This window comes from Squalius cephalus, assembly GCF_949319135.1.
Source record: "Squalius cephalus genome assembly, chromosome: 20".
Taxonomy (NCBI): domain Eukaryota; kingdom Metazoa; phylum Chordata; class Actinopteri; order Cypriniformes; family Leuciscidae; genus Squalius; species Squalius cephalus.
The window spans coordinates 850,148-866,699 of NC_137141.1; the positions used below are offsets into that span (position 1 = coordinate 850,148).

The 16,552-nt window shown below is 39.7% G+C and overlaps 1 protein-coding gene across 2 annotated transcripts in view; it reads left to right on the forward strand.

Annotated features, from left to right (window-relative positions):
* Window positions 1-16,552, forward strand: part of LOC307148611 (membrane-spanning 4-domains subfamily A member 4A-like) — a 35,318-nt gene that overhangs the window by 9,583 nt on the left and 9,183 nt on the right. The window contains exon 1 of one of the 2 annotated variants that reach the window (XM_079854273.1): window positions 16,446-16,503. The exons of the other annotated variant lie outside the window; for it this stretch is intronic. The gene's annotated coding sequence lies outside the window, so the exon portion shown is untranslated. Of the gene's footprint in view, window positions 1-16,445; window positions 16,504-16,552 lie in introns of those variants that run through there. 2 annotated transcript variants of the gene reach the window in all.

Here is a 16,552-nt window from a genome sequence, read left to right on the forward strand (position 1 = left end):
AAAAACAGAATTTCTACTTGTTGGTATGCCGACAGCCTTGCACAAGTTTAACTGTCAACATCTGATCACTGATTCTGATTTACTGGCCCCAGCATCACAGGTGCGAAATTTAGGTGTTATTTTTGATTCACATTTGTCTTTTGATGCCCATATCAAATTGGGGTAACACTTTACGGTAAGGGTACATGAATTATCATGAATTCATGTATAAATTCATGCATGAAATATGAATTCATTCATGCATTAATATCTCATGAATCATCAGGAACTAACACGAGTTCAACGTTTTTCATTCATGACTTCATGGATGAACAACACCTTAATTAAAACATTAACTAAGATGAGTACATCATCATGAATTATGATTTATTACGCATGATCATGATGTTTTCTTTGTTCACAAAAAAAAAATTTGGTCTTTACCACCGATTGTGGATAAAGCTATGGTTATGGTACATGAATCATCATGAATTCATGCATAAAACAGTATTAATTCATGCATGCAAGACTACTCTTCGAATTATTAAAGGAATGTACAAAAATGTACAACACATTATCTAATGCATGCATATGTAGCGCTATGGCATTGCGAGGGTAAGAGATTTGAGAAAGGTTTACCACACTTTTAACAGTAATGGCAATATATGATCCCCTCCTTGAACTGCCACCTTAACGTGGTGGAGGGGTTTGAGTACCCGAATGACCCTAGGAGCTATGTTGTCCGGGGCTATATACCCCTGGTAGGGTCTCCCAAGGCAAACAGGTCCTAGGCGACGGGTCAGACTAAGAGCGGTTCAGAAACCCCTTATGAAGAGATTAAATCAAAGGACCGTGACGTCGCCCGGTATGGCGCAGCCGGGGCCCCACCCTGGAGCCAGGCCTGGGGTTGGGGCTCGTATGCGAGCGCCTGGTGGCCGGGCCTCCCCCCACGGGGTCCGGCCGGGCTCAGCCCGAAGGAGCGACGTGGGGCCGCCTTCCCGTGGGCTCACCACCTACAGGAGGGACCGTAAGGGGCCGGTGCTTAGAGAATCGGGCGGCAGTCGAAGGCGGGGGCCTCGACAGCCCGATCCCTGGACATGGAAACTAGCTCTAGGGACGTGGAACGTCACCTCGCTGGCGGGGAAGGAGCCCGAGATTGTGCGTGAGGTTGAGAGGTTCCGACTAGCGATAGTCGGGATCACCTCTACGCACAGCTTGGGCTCTGGAACCACACTCCTCGAGAGAGGATGGACTCTTCACCACTCTGGAGTTGCCCATGGTGAGAGGCGGCGGGCTGGTGTGGGTTTGCTTATAGCCCCCCAGCTCAGCTGCCATGTGTTGGAGTTTACCCCGGTGAACGAGAGGGTCGCTTCCCTGCGCCTTCGGGTCGGGGATAGGTCTCTCACTGTCGTTTGTGCCTACGGGCCAAACGGCAGTGCAGAGTACCCGGCCTTCTTGGAGTCTCTGGGAGGGGTGCTGGAAAGTGGGGGACTTCTGATTTTACTGGGGGACTTCAACGCCCACGTGGGCAACGACAGTGATGATGATGATGATGATGCATTTTATTTATAATGCGCTTTTCTCCAACCCAAAGCGCTACACAGTATAGTAAACATAATGTAAGAAATTTAAACAATAAATTAAAAACAGAAAAATCAGACAAAAAAAAAAAAAAATCTAAATAAGATACACTTCAAAGACAATAAGCATTTTTAAAAAGATGGGTCTTCAGAGACCTCTTAAAGCAGTCCAGAGTTGGGGAATTTTTTATCGCAAATGGAAGTTTATTCCACAACCGCGGGGCGGTAACCGTAAAGGAGCGACCACCCATCGACTTTAATTTGAATGTGGGCTGCTGTAGAGCATAAGAGTCAGATGAGCGGAGAGAACGATTTGGAATGTAAGGAACAACTAGATCACAAAGGTATTCCGGTGCTATCCCATGAATGGCTTTATATGTTAAAATCAAGATTTTAAAATCGATACGTACCGTTACTGGAAGCCAATGGAGTTCATAAAGAACAGGGGAAATATGCTGCTGAACAGTTGTGTGTGTTATTACACGTGCGGCCGAGTTTTGGATATACTGTAATTTCTTAATCTGTTTATCAGGGAGACTAGAGTATAGTGCATTACAGTAATCCAGTCTCGACGTGATAAATGCATGAATAAGCTTTTCCGCATCTGGCAGGGATATAAAAGGTCGAATTCTTGCAATATTTTTTAGATGAAAAAAAGCTGCTTTTGAAACCAATTTGGGTAACACTTTACGGTAAGGGTACATGAATTATCATGAATTCATGTATAAATTCATGGATGAACAACACCTTAATTAAAACATTAACTAAGATGAGTACATCATCATGAATTATGATTTATTACGCATGATCATGATGTTTTCTTTGTTCACAAAAAAAAATTGGTCTTTACCACCCATTGTGGATAAAGCTATGGTTATGGTACATGAATCATCATGAATTCATGCATAAAAAAGCATTAATTCATGCTCGCAAGACTACTCTTCGAATTATTAAAGGAATGTACAAAAATCCACATTACCTAATGCATGCATACAGGCTAGAACAGTAAATCAATTAATGTGAGAACTGTTTTTCTTAAATAGCCTGCAGGTAAGTGGTCAGACCCCAAAATTGCCCAATCACAGCACATAACATACAAATTATGTTGGCATTCAAATACAGTAGTCATCATTAACTAAGCATTATCTATCAATGACTTCATCATGTGTGGCCCCTCAACTAAAGTGGTGACTCGGTCCTTTGAAACACTGATGAACAATGTGTTTTCATTATGATCTGAGTTATCCAGCATGCTCATGTCTTCTTCATAGCCTGCAGGTAAATGGACAGACCCCAAAATTGGCCAATCACAGCACATAACATACGAATTCTGTTGGCATTCAAATACAGTAGTCATCATTAACTAAGCATTATTTATCAGTGACTTCATCATGTGTGTGGCCCCTCAACTAAAGTGGTGACTTAGTGCTTTGAAACACTAATGAACAATGTGGAATAACTGTGAAATGACATGAATATGAACATGAAAGTTCAAGCCTTTGCAAACAATGTACTGTGGACACAAATGGACTTTGATCTTAACGTTACTGCTTTATTCTTAAACGGTATAAACCAGTTAAAAACCATAAAGCTGTTTAAAAAAAAATGTTTCACAAACAGCTTGACCTCTTTTTAGGTAAAGAGTCACCTTTTAATGCATAAAGCTACTGGTGTGGACTCCTCCTTATCATGAAATTGTAAAACAGCTTTATGGTTTTGTAAAGAGATTTCAGATGGTGTATGTACTGAATTCCTTCTCAGCTCTTTCCAGCTGTTGATTTAACTGGTTTATACCGTTTAAGAATAAAGCAGTAAAGTTACAGCCTGTGGTCTCATTGTTAATACGTAGGTATTAATACGTGATTTTCAAAGATAGAAAGCGTACTTTTTTGTACGTTTGGATATGCTGAAACGTATCTGCAACGTTTAAACGTAGCCTAACTTTATTACGAGTTTACATCTTAAAAACGTATGTTAAACTATTTACGAATCGTATTATAACTAATCTGTATAATTTCCCTTTGGATAAAACGTAATGGACAGATATGTGTAGGGAAATGGCAGTTTTATTAACAATATATAGCATTAAAAGATAGTTTGAGCCACTAATCCTACCCCTACCCCTAAACCTAAGAATTTCTTAAAACTACGTAGGCTACAATGATAAATTAAAACAACAGACAGACACGTATAATCACAGTCATTTATTTATTGAGAAAATGTCAAAACCGGTACCAAAAGTCGTTCACATGACGATGTGTCGCAGTCCTCTCTGGTAGTATAATAGTTGTGTATGAGGTAACGTTACATAGCAGAATTTAAGTTATTAATCCATGAAAAATGTTAATCCGGTTTCGGTTCGCTGTTCGCTCTGTGAAGGCGCGCGCGCTTCTCCATTTCAAATGTAGTACACCTTAAACACGGCATGTCGCAATCTGTGACGAAGCATGCGAGAGCCAATGAGCGTTTGATATCACTGCCGTAAAACATGTCGTAACGCTTCGGGCGCAATTTTTGAATTTGAATTCACCACGAGCGTTTACGGTCTCTGCTGAGAAATGGAGATGAAGATCACTGGATAAAGGGCTGAATTTGGATCTGTTTCTCGCAAACAACGTATGGAATGTAAAGATTTGGATTACATCAAGCTAATAAAATTGATGTCTTTTGTGAATTTATGTTGTGTTTTAGTGTATTATGGGTCTATAGGAGAAAACGCCTTTTGTGTCTCACGGTAAAAATAAACCAAATATTACAAAATGGTTAAACGATTAAAGAAGGTATTTTTAAGGTTTTAAAGTGTATTCTTGTTTAACACCATGTAGGCTAATCCTCCGAAACGAGTTTGCAGCAGAAGGCACGAACCGAAATGTTATTATTTATGAGTAACGTTATTATATGAGTAACGTTAAACTGTATTAATAAATGCGACTGGAAATTTAATTGATAAGACAATTGAATGCAATAGAGTCAAAACATTAATGCCACGATTTTAATATGCATAAGTTAAATAGGAATAGGTACAAATTTGTACGTCGGTAAAGTTGTTTACAATACGTAAATAAATTACGTTTTTGTGCTGTCAATACGTAGCCTAAATGTTATACATTTTAGTGCTGTAAATACGTCAGTATTATACGTTTCTGTGTGTATAAAACGTAAGTAAATGTACGTATGGTAGAACTACACTTTACATAAAAATACACAAGTATTCTCATGAGATCACGTTGCAAGTTAAGATCAAAGTCCATTCACACAGTACATTGTTTGCAAAGGCTTGAACTTTCATGTTCATATTCATGTCATTTCACAGTTATGCCACATTGTTCATCAGTGTTTCAAAGCACCAAGTCACCACTTTAGTTAAGGGGGCCTGTGGGAAAGCAGATCTTTATTAAAATGTTTAATTTAGGTTTACATTGAATTTAGCATGTTAAGGTTAGGAATAAATTATGATTATCAGAGTTTTCTAGCAAAAGACTCTGGTCAGTCCTGTTTTACTGAAACTCTTGGAGTTTGTGTTTTAGCAAGAAAGTCCAGCCAGTCCTGTACTTGGGTCTCAGTGTTTGAATGGATATGCTGAGTGGATTAGGGTGGGCAATGCTCCCAGTCTAGAACCGGTTCCTAAACCTGTCTTTTTCGGTTCCTGCCCCTAAATGTATATAAACTGTAAGAGAACATTCACGTTCAGACTTGGTGACTGCAGCTACCGACAGCTCGTGTTCTCAATAAAGAATCCTGCTGAAGAAACAACCAAGTCTCCTGGTCTTTCGATTCTAAGTTCACAACAACTTGGTGCCGTGAACCCGGATGGAGAAAAAGGAAACTCAAAGAACTTCAAGCTCAAAGACCTGAATCCAGATTGAAACAGCAAGCTCAACAAAAGATCTGCTTTCCAGACTGCATCTTTTGGAGTCCAGAGCGAAACTTCCAGCTAAACAAAGATTACAAGACTGAATTTTTCTAGCTTCCTCCAGATTGAAACTTCAAGCTCAAAGATCTCAAAGCCTGACTGAGTTCCAGAATCTTCCTTTACTACCAAGGGTTGGTGAGTTTCACTTCATTCAAAGAACCGCTACAGACCAGTATATGTGTTTTTTCCTCTGCGCCGTTCAGAGAAGAGTTAACAGACAGCTGCAGGGTTTTGTTAACTAAGTTATCCTCTAAAAAAGTTTTTTTAGAGATGAAAGATATCCTCTGCCAGTCAGGGAAGATTAACATTACAGGTTAATATTGTTTATCCTCTGCTTTGCCAGGGAAGTGTTTCATCCTCTTGCTAGAGAAGGTTTTATCCTTTATAAAGTTAGGGAAGATTTTAGCATATGTGCTAATATTTTGGTTTATCCTTTGCTTCAGGCAGAGAAGAATTAGCTTTACGTGCTAGTTATTTTGGTTTATCCTCTGTTTTTTTTTTTTTTTGTAAGCAGGGAGGTTAAGTGTAAAGTGTTGGTCATTTGGAAAGTTAACAATAGCTGATGTGTTAACAAGTGTACCCTAGAGAAGTTTTAGTTTTTTTATTTGTGTGGTAACAAAGAAAACTCACAGAAATGTTTAGAAAAAATGCCAGACTGATCCCCACAACGGAAAAAGGTGGCTTTGCGACTCCATCGTGGTCAGAAAGTGAATTCAAAAATATGTTAAAAGAACAAATGGACCTAATAGTCACTGAAAAAGTTAGACAGGAACTAACTCAGAAATATGAAATTCACCCAGACAAAACTTGGTCAGTAGATGAGTGTAAAAAGGTGCTTGGAGCAAGCATCCGCAAAAACCATATGAAAGCCATTATTTGTTGCCACCGAGAATATGTTTTAGCAAAAGCTACAGAACAGTCTAAGCGCAACTCAGAGCTAGAGAAACAGGTAAATGAGCTACGTGCTAGAATATCTTCGTTGACTAAGAAATTGAGCCGCAACAAAGCTATAGAAAAAACTGATGTAGAAGTTAGTCAGCCAGATAACATTTACCCTGACTTACAAGCTTTTTTTGAAACAGATGTAGCCATCCAATCAGTAACTGATAAGCCAGTAGATTCAGTGAAGGTGTGTGGCGCTAGGAGAAGGTCTCAGGGAATTGAGGGAACTGAAAGTGTTCCTCTCAACTCTTCTGTTGTCCAAGTACAAACTGTTGCCAAAGCGCTAGGACCCAAAGATATCGAGAGACTATCCCAGAGCTTACCCTCAGCACGCACAGAATTTTCTGAATTTAGAAGAGCATTGAGGTGGTAGCTTCAGGTCGTCTTCCAGATCATTTTTCAGCTCAGGCTGCAGAACTGGTAGCTTTAACTAGAGCATGCACACTAGCTTCAGGATCAGTTGCAAATATCTACACAGATTCCAGGTATGCTTTTGGGGTTATTCATGATTTTGGTGTCATTTGGCAAAGCAGACAGTTTCTAACTTCTGCTGGATCCCCCATTATGCATGCTGAATTAGTGAAAGATCTTATGTTTGTCATGAAACTTCCAAAGAAATTAGCGGTGATCAAAGTGAAAGCACATCTCACAACTAACACTACAGAAGCTAAAGGTAATGCTCTTGCAGATGTAGCAGCTAAACAGGCTTGTTTCTATGTAACTGTACAAGTGTGTTCAGGTAGTACAGCACAAAAGACAATTCTGCCTCCTGAATCTATCATTGATTTGTACAAAGATGTTCCTCTATATGAAGCATGGACATGGTTAGACAAAGGAGCCACCGTTGATTCATCTGGCTGCTGGACCAAAGGGGGGAAGTATGTTGCTCCCGAATCACTGCTGCCATATTTGGCTCAACAAATACACAATTTGGGTCACAGTGGTCCAGCAACGATGAATCACAGGTTCTCAAATCAATGGTGGAATCCAAAATTCAGAAATGTAGCCACAGAAACAGCCAAAAGGTGTGTTACATGTCAGAAAAATAATGATGTACCAGCAGCCATTACACCAGCAGCACATACCCCAGCTCCACCAGGACCATTTCGTCATTTGCAAGTTGATTATATATCGTTGCCTCGTTGTAAGGGAAAAACTGACGTTTTGGTAGTAATAGACAAGGGGCCCTATCTTGCACCCAGCGCAATTGACTTTGTACACCGACGCATGTATCATTCCTATTTTGCACCCGCGCAAAGCGCGTTTTTCCCTCCACAGAAGCACGTCGCTAAACTAGGGAATGAACTTGCGCTCCCTGGGCGGTTCAGCGCAAAAAAGGAGGCGTGTTCCAGCGAAAACGTTCCTTCATGCTATTTTGCAGGTTTAGAAAACAGTTGCGCCACTAACCAGGAAAAAATGGTTTAAAGTCAGTGGCGCGTTGCGCATGTTATTCATATGCTATTTTAAGGGCGCATGCTTGGCCATAATCAATGTAGCGTGTGCACAACGCGCATACACTTTGATTCTCTCATCTACACAGAAGCAGCAGTTTTCATTTTTGCAAATCATACATTATTACGATAGATAGATAGATAGATAGATAGATAGATAATTTATTATAAAAACATACATCTAGCTTACACATTTACCCAAATTATCATACGCCTTTTTAACCGAAGTTAATTTGGGTGGGTTTCTCCATCCCCAACGTCCCTGACGAGAGCGTTGCTCTCCTCGGCTGTGAACCGCTCCTCGTGTGCGTCTGGCAAATCCGCCGTTATAATAGGAATCCGCTTTAGAACAAGCGCGCCTGCTCTTAAAGGGAATGTGAGATGACGCTCTGATTGGTTTATTTCACGTTACGCCCAAACCACACCTATGAATAATGAAGCTACTTCAGACCAACCCATTTTAGATTTGCGCCTGGCGCAAGAGTCATTTATCCCGCCGGGAAAATAGCAACAGCGCCAAGACCCGCCCACAAAGTTACTTGCGCTTTGCGCTTTGACACTTGCGTTTCAGATCGTTAAAATAGGGCCCATGTTCTCAAGATGGATAGAAACTTATCCAACAGGGCGTGCTACCGCTGCACATACTGCTAAATGTCTTGTCACTGATTTCATTCCCAGATGGGGATTACCAGATTGCATTGACTCAGATCAAGGTACACACTTCACAGGACAGGTTGTCAAGGAGGTGTCTAGAATGTTGAAGGTTAAGTGGAATCTGCACTGCCCCTACAGGCCACAAGCATCAGGACAGGTTGAAAGGGCAAACAGAACAATCAAAACCAGGCTAAGCAAAATGCATCAGGAAGGAGTGTCATGGGTTGAAGCACTGCCAGCAGTACTGTGTAGTATGAGAGCGTCACCTAACAGATCAGTAGGACTGAGCCCTCATGAAATTATTACAGGACGCCCAATGCAGATGCCAGGTGTGATTGATCTTAGAAATGCTGATGTACACATTGCCTCAGATGCCCTGATTGCTTACTGTGAAAACCTCACAAAGGCAGTACAGAGTGCCAAAGAGAGAGTTGAGTCTTATTGGCAGACTCCACCAGAAGGTGGACACACAATCGTCCCAGGTCAATGGGTCATGATAAAGTCATTCAAAAACAAACCATTAGAGCCTAAGTGGCAAGGACCACATCAAGTTATGTTGATTACAGCAGCTGCAGTATTGTGTCAGGGAAGGAAAACCTGGGGCCTCATTTATAAACGTTGCGTACGCACAAAAGAAGGCGTACGCCGCTCTCTATGCAATAATTGGTATTTATAAAAAGCAAACTTGACGGGAAAATGTGCGGTCCTTCACGCAAGCTCTGACCCAGGCGTACGCACAAAAACGGGTGAAATGAGAAATGGCGACACCGTCGGCAGATGGAAGAAACACGTGAAAGTGTGTGAAACTGTAGACCGTTGTGTAAAAGAAATGGCAATACTGCCTCTCATAAATAACATGAAGAATTCACAAAGCAAGTCTTACAATTAACAGCCTACACAAACACCCGTTTGATCGATCTGCAGTGTAAAACAAACAAAATCAAATGAAGATTACAACAGAAATGCAAATTAACACATATTTGCAAACAGATATAAATATGTTCTGCAATAATATTAGCATGTTATGCAATTCATGCTCATAACACATCTGTAACTTGTCAGATGCAATCAAATGGATGGTAATAAAATGCCATGATGCCATCACAATGCGTAATGACGCACAATGGCTGATCATGCGCTTCACGCTTGCGCGTGAGTGAAGTTACGTTTCTTGCTTTTCCTCTCTGTGTTTGCCATGATTTCGCAATCGATGAATATTAACTTGTGGGCGTTTCACGGTCTATTTATGGGCAACTATGGGCGTGACATGAAGCCGCAAAAGCTGCGCTACATTTAGAATTGATTGTGATTTATTAAGGGAAAACTGCGTAGGATGTGCGTGCGCACGGTTTTATAAATCCGAATATTTCTGTGCGTACGCACGTCCTATGTTTCATCCGTACGCCACTTCTGACGCAAATCCTACGCAAAGTTTTATAAATGAGGCCCCTGGACTAATGTGTCACATTGCAAAGTGGTTCCTCCCCCTACAGGGATAGGATAGGACACATGGACCAGTGAGGAGCCCAGGAAGAACTGGAAGCAACAGGCTTTCGGGGGCCAACCCTGTGGTGAAGATTCCCTTATAGGCCCTTCCCAACCATAGTCCCTCCTCACCCTTACTGTTCCTTTTAGGTGTCTCATAAATTAAGAAATAGGGAAAGAAGGAACCACAATTAGCAGACTCAGATTGAACAGAGGATACAACCCTAATGTTTGTAGTCTTTACAATGAATACTGGTCTGTTGCAGTTGTTCTTTGTTTGTTTGTTTTTAACCATATGCACTGAACTACACACCCGCATATGAAGACCCAACCTCCAGAAAACAACTAGACCAACTGCAGAGACTACAACCAACACAGAAGAAAAAAAATACACAACGCAGACTCACCTACGGGAACTTCAGTCATCCCTCATCATGATCAAGATTGTCGTACTACTACTAACCATCATGGACATCGCACAAAGTGTGGACCCCAGAACCAGGACTCACTTGTGTTCAAACGTGGGGGTCAAGAACTCTTGGAACATTAATCCCATCGTATGGTGTACCTGAGTGCTGCACCCGGTTAATAGATCCAACAGAGAACTTGAACAAAATCCAACAAGACATTCTTGATCTTTCAACAAAATTACACCAGATGACTGAAGACAATTCTTCATGGTTCGGAAACTTGATAGGTAAACCCTGGCTGTGGATTAAAGAAATAGCAATGCTGCTGTTATTTCTCCTACTGGCGTTCTACGTATGCTTCCACAGTATCAAGTGTTTCATTCAACAAATGACTCACGCCTCTCACGAGAAAATGACTGGTCCAACCATAAAAGAATATTACCCGTAAGAACTTCACGGACCCTAATTGCATGTTTGTTTCTGTGTCAACATGCAATTACAGATGAACAACACAGATCACGCTTTGTGCCTGTAACTTACACAAGTTACAAGATTGAACTTTTAAGTGTATAAATTTGTATTTTGTGAGTTTTTTTAAGACTCTCAAAGGGGCAAATGTGGGAAAGCAGATCTTTATTAAAATGTTTAATTTAGGTTTACATTGAATTTAGCATGTTAAGGTTAGGTATAAATTATGATTATCAGAGTTTTCTAGCAAAAGACTCTGGTCAGTCCTGTTTTACTGAAACTCTTGGAGTTTGTGTTTTAGCAAGAAAGTCCAGCCAGTCCTGTACTTGGGTCTCAGTGTTTGAATAGATATGCTGAGTGGATTCGGGTGGGCAATGCTCCCAGTCTAGAACCGGTTCCTAAACCTGTCTTTTTCGGTTCCTGCCCCTAAATGTATATAAACTGTAAGAGAACATTCACGTTCAGACTTGGTGACTGCAGCTACCGACAGCTCGTGTTCTCAATAAAGAATCCTGCTGAAGAAACAACCAAGTCTCCTGGTCTTTTGATTCTAAGTTCACAACAGGCCACACACATGATGAAGTCATTGATAAATAATGCTTAGTTAATGATGACTACTGTATTTGAATGCCAACAGAATTCGTATGTTATGTGCTGTGATTGGCCAATTTTGGGGTCTGTCCATTTACCTGCAGGCTATGAAGAAGACATGAGCATGCTGGATAACTCAGATCATAATGAAAACACATTGTTCATCAGTGTTTCAAAGGACCGAGTCACCACTTTAGTTGAGGGGCCACACACATGATGAAGTCATTGATAGATAATGCTTAGTTAATGATGACTACTGTATTTGAATGCCAACATAATTTGTATGTTATGTGCTGTGATTGGGCAATTTTGGGGTCTGACCACTTACCTGCAGGCTATTTAAGAAAAACAGTTCTCACATTAATTGATATACTGTTCTAGCCTGTATGCATGCATTAGGTAATGTGGATTTTTGTACATTCCTTTAATAATTCGAAGAGTAGTCTTGCGAGCATGAATTAATGCTTTTTTATGCATGAATTCATGATGATTCATGTACCATAACCATAGCTTTATCCACAGTGGGTGGTAAAGACCAATTTTTTTTGTGAACAAAGAAAACATAATGATCATGCGTAATAAATCATAATTCATGATGATGTACTCATCTTAGTTCATGTTTTAATTAAGGTGTTGTTCATCCATGAAGTCATGAATGAAAAACATTGAACTCGTGTTAGTTCCTGAAGATTCATGAGATATTAATGCATGAATGAATGCATATTTCATGCATGAATTTATACATGAATTCATGATAATTCATGTACCCTTACCGTAAAGTGTTACCGAATAATGTTTATACATGGTTATTGAAAAAACTAAAAACTAAAGTTTCTGAAATAAGGCCACAAAACACATACTAAATATGTGTCAATAAGACTTTTGACTAATGGATGTTGTCGCCTAGAGTTTTTTCTTCAAAATGATCTGAAAATCATCCTGCCTAATCGTTCACATAAAAACAATACATTGATTTAAACTTTGTAAGTCAATTTTTTTTTGTCAGAAGAGGTTAATGCGTGGGAGTGGTAATGGCCTATCAATATTAATGAGATTCAGACCAGGGGTGTGACATAGACACTCCCCCAATGGCTAATGGGCCATCAAGTGAGGCAGCCTGAACAAAGAACAAAGAATGAGAGGATATTCAAAGGTTTTGTTTTTCAATCTGTTTTATTGTAATTCCTCTATGTGGAGGAACTAAATGTTCTAAATTTGCTCTAAGCAAATCAAATGTGAGCAAAATAAAAAAATAATCAGTCGGCTATAAACAAAGCAATTGTGGGCGATAAATAAACAAAAGTAAAGGCAGGTATCTCACAGTAAATGCTTATGCCCCGTTGATCCGGGCTCTAAGCAAATCAAATGTGAGCAAAATAAATAATCAAAATTGTTGATTGCAATCAAAATTGTATTCAAAGAATCCTGAAAAAAACGTATCATTGGTTATAAAAATATATTAAGCAGCACAACGGTTTCCAACATTGATTTAAAAAAAAAAATCATATCAGAATGATATATATATATTCTACCAAATTGGTTCACAGTTAGAAGCATCTCAATTTTTTTTTTTTTTTTCCCACAAATTGTGCTTGCAAAATAGCCAAGGAAAACATGTCTAGTAATTGTGCAGTTAATTCTCATACTGTATTTTCAGTTTTAGAATATTTATCCTCTCCCCAAATGTGTCACTAATAAAACACAATAAAAATGATTTAAAGAAAAGGCTTATATTTACCTTTTAATAGTTTGTTTACATATACCTTGTAAATATTTTATTTTTTAAAAAGGTTACAATTCCATTATACATTTAATACATAATACATTTTCCATTATTATTATTACGATAGTATTATTCCTCACAGCGCTGCGAGACGGTGTAAACAATGATCTGATTAAACTTGATGTGTTTTCTCGAGCTGATATGGGAGCGTTCACAGTTTGCATGGATTTCCTCATTCATTTGCGTTTGAATAGCACGCGCTCTCCGTGGGCGGGGTCAAATTAAAAATAATGAGCTGAGATGAGAACGACTGACATCTCTCTCTTTTCATACAGATTACATAAACTGAGAATATTTGTTTATTTTATATAAATTACTTCATTCAAAAGAAGAGAATTCAAGCTTCATGCCTGTGTGTCTGTATGCTTGTTTGACTGAGTATTAGCTGAGTTATGGTTCATTTTCGGACGCGTTTCAGAATTGACTTCACTGACAGAGAGAAAGCAGAACTCACATCATGTTTATTTTTCTTTATTTGTAAAAAAGCACAACACTTTGTTTTTATTGTGAGTATACACAAAAATAATACACACTTAAAGGGGCTCTAGGTAATTTTTTATCCTTAACTGAACAGCTTCGGAGTCAGTGGAATGGTTATATTCCTTATTTCGGGTTGAATGGTGGTGGTTTCACACCCCCATCCCCCCACCCCCCCCCCCGGTGCCCGAGAGCGGAAAAAACTCACTTGCAACTCTGGGCCGGCGGGTCGGCGTCAGGAAGTATCGAGTGATATCAGGTCTCGCGATGTAACGAATTGCTTGACGGCACTGCACACGTACACGCCCCGATTCAAGCACCGGCGGGCTAGCTATAAGCAAAGGGCAACGATAGATTGAGTTATGGCTGAGCCTGTAAAAAAGAAGCAGAAAGCTAGGAAATCTTTGTCGGAGGATCAACAAAAGAGGAAACGGGAGACTGACCGAGCAAGAAGTCAGACTCGAGTAAATATCGGACCAGCTTTTTCAGAATGGCGAGAACTGAGAGAAACAGAAGCCTGCAAAACGGATGCTGACCTGGCTGCTGTTGCAAGTATCTTTGGAATAAACTGTGTTTAATATTTAAATTTCAAGTAATTGTGACCTCAGGATGTTTGCTATTGTCTGTAAAGGTTTTTTTATTATGATCGCTGTCTGTTACGGGCTTACTAGTACGCTAGATACTATAACTTGGATGTTAGCATTGTCATTAGCAAACACGTTGATTTCTGTAGTTGTTTGGCCGTTCCTCTGTCAGTTTTATTTGTGTAACTTACACTTTTATTTTATGTCACTAAGTCAACACGTCTGATAATAGGCAATAAACATGTTGCACATATCAGGATCGAGCTAGAAAAAACGTTCTGATGTTTTCTTAGACAAGCAAAGGTACCGTCATTCTACCAGATGAACTTATAGACCTTGCTAATATAATTTTAGACAAATATTAGCCTCCGATGTATATATATTTTTTATGCTCATGCCCATTTTTACAAAAACAAACAAACACGAAAGCAGTAGTTCGCCTCGTTATCGTTCGTTCCCGGTAAAAATACTAGTATGCATGACAACACAATAAAAAAAAATAAGAAAAATCGCCATCAGTTGGAAAGAAAATATTGCTTTACTTGCCTCGGTAGACATAACTGTTTTTGAAATAGCTGGTTCCTCTGCTCAGCTGGGTTGCTCGTGGCGAGGGGGGAGGGACAACAGTTCGTTTTTACGACAGAGAGTGTATGAAAGCATTTACTACCAGACACTAGGGGGAGCTCTTAGAGAAAAAACATTCAGACTTACCTTGTGTTCCTTTAACAGGATCGATTGATGTATTAAACTGGTTTGTAACATCAAAGTTAACAGATTATTTTGGAGTCTCCTTTGCACTGATAAGGAAAAAAGCGAGCAGATCACGTCGGCGTGATTGCTGACCTCAGAGGGTTAACTGCTGTTCCGCATGACCCAATCAGATAGAATTGGATAACACTGGGAAAGCGTGCCCTTTCAGTGGAAAGGAAATGCTGCAGAAGCCACATTCTGCCCGTAGGGAGGCATCGTGTGGAAGTTACACATATGAACTGGGCGTTAGGGCAGTACAACATATGAAATGTTACTGAGGTGGCTCTGGCCTATGTAGGCTCTGGCAACACCAGAGCGGGCTCTGCCAGGGGAAAGACACAGGCTCACCTCAGGAAGCAGTACCGTGGAAGAATACATACATATATATATATATATATATATATATATATATATATATATATATATATATATATATACAGGGCTGAACGATTAATCGCACTTTCCATGTAATCGCACTTAAATCGAGATGGCTTATCGCGATTTTAAAATCGCAAAGGCTGCGATAATTTTTTTATGCGCAGTTTGTCATTGATGTAGGGCTCTGTAAACGCTGCTCCATCTGAAAGCACTGTGAGTTTCAGTCTCTTATAACGTGCATTTGAAAAAGCAACACGCATCAGTCAAGCGTAGACCATTTAAAAAGGTTAAATACACACACAAAAAAATTCAGGTAGGTCACAGCTGCATCTGTCTCACAGAAAGAGGAAAAAAGATGTGATTTGATGTTTTTGATCGATCTGATGTTATTGAACTGTGAAACCAGCATGAAGAACTATTTTTGCTTTGAATGATCTGAATATGCGTTCTCGGCCACATCAAACCACGACTGGCTGCACGTTCAAGGGTCGCTTACGTCAAAGATTGTTGCTTTATGTGTAGAGTAATTATTTCGCTGTACCAATCTTTTTTATGGACACTAAAATTTTGCAGTTACATGCAGTCCTGTCAGACAAACTTTGTGTATTAATGCCGTAGTTGTGCAGTGTCCCTCTCATTAATGTTACACTCATTGCTAATGGGTAATATTTCAGATTTCTTGATACAAAAATGGCAAAAAGTCTCATCAGGATTTAATGTATAGTTAATTTAAGGCCCTTTTCCATAGTTTATTGATAAATCAGGGCCCAACTACAGGATTATTGTGTGTTTTGAACAGAGACACGTCTGTTGTGCTTTTAATCACAGAGATTTTGTCCTCAATCAACGGCTAAATTTATGCTATCTTGTAGATTTTATCTATATGTACATTTTATCAGGAAGGGCATCAACATAATCTTTAAAAGTATAAAGCAAGCTCATATGAAGCAAGCTCCTCCTTAGCAGTTCTTCACAGTCCACACACACACACACACACACACACACACACAGATACGCCATTAGAGCGATCAGACATCCTCATCAACAACTCATTTCAGGTAAAATATTTTAATGCGTTAATTGACATCATATTTTATTACTAGTGAG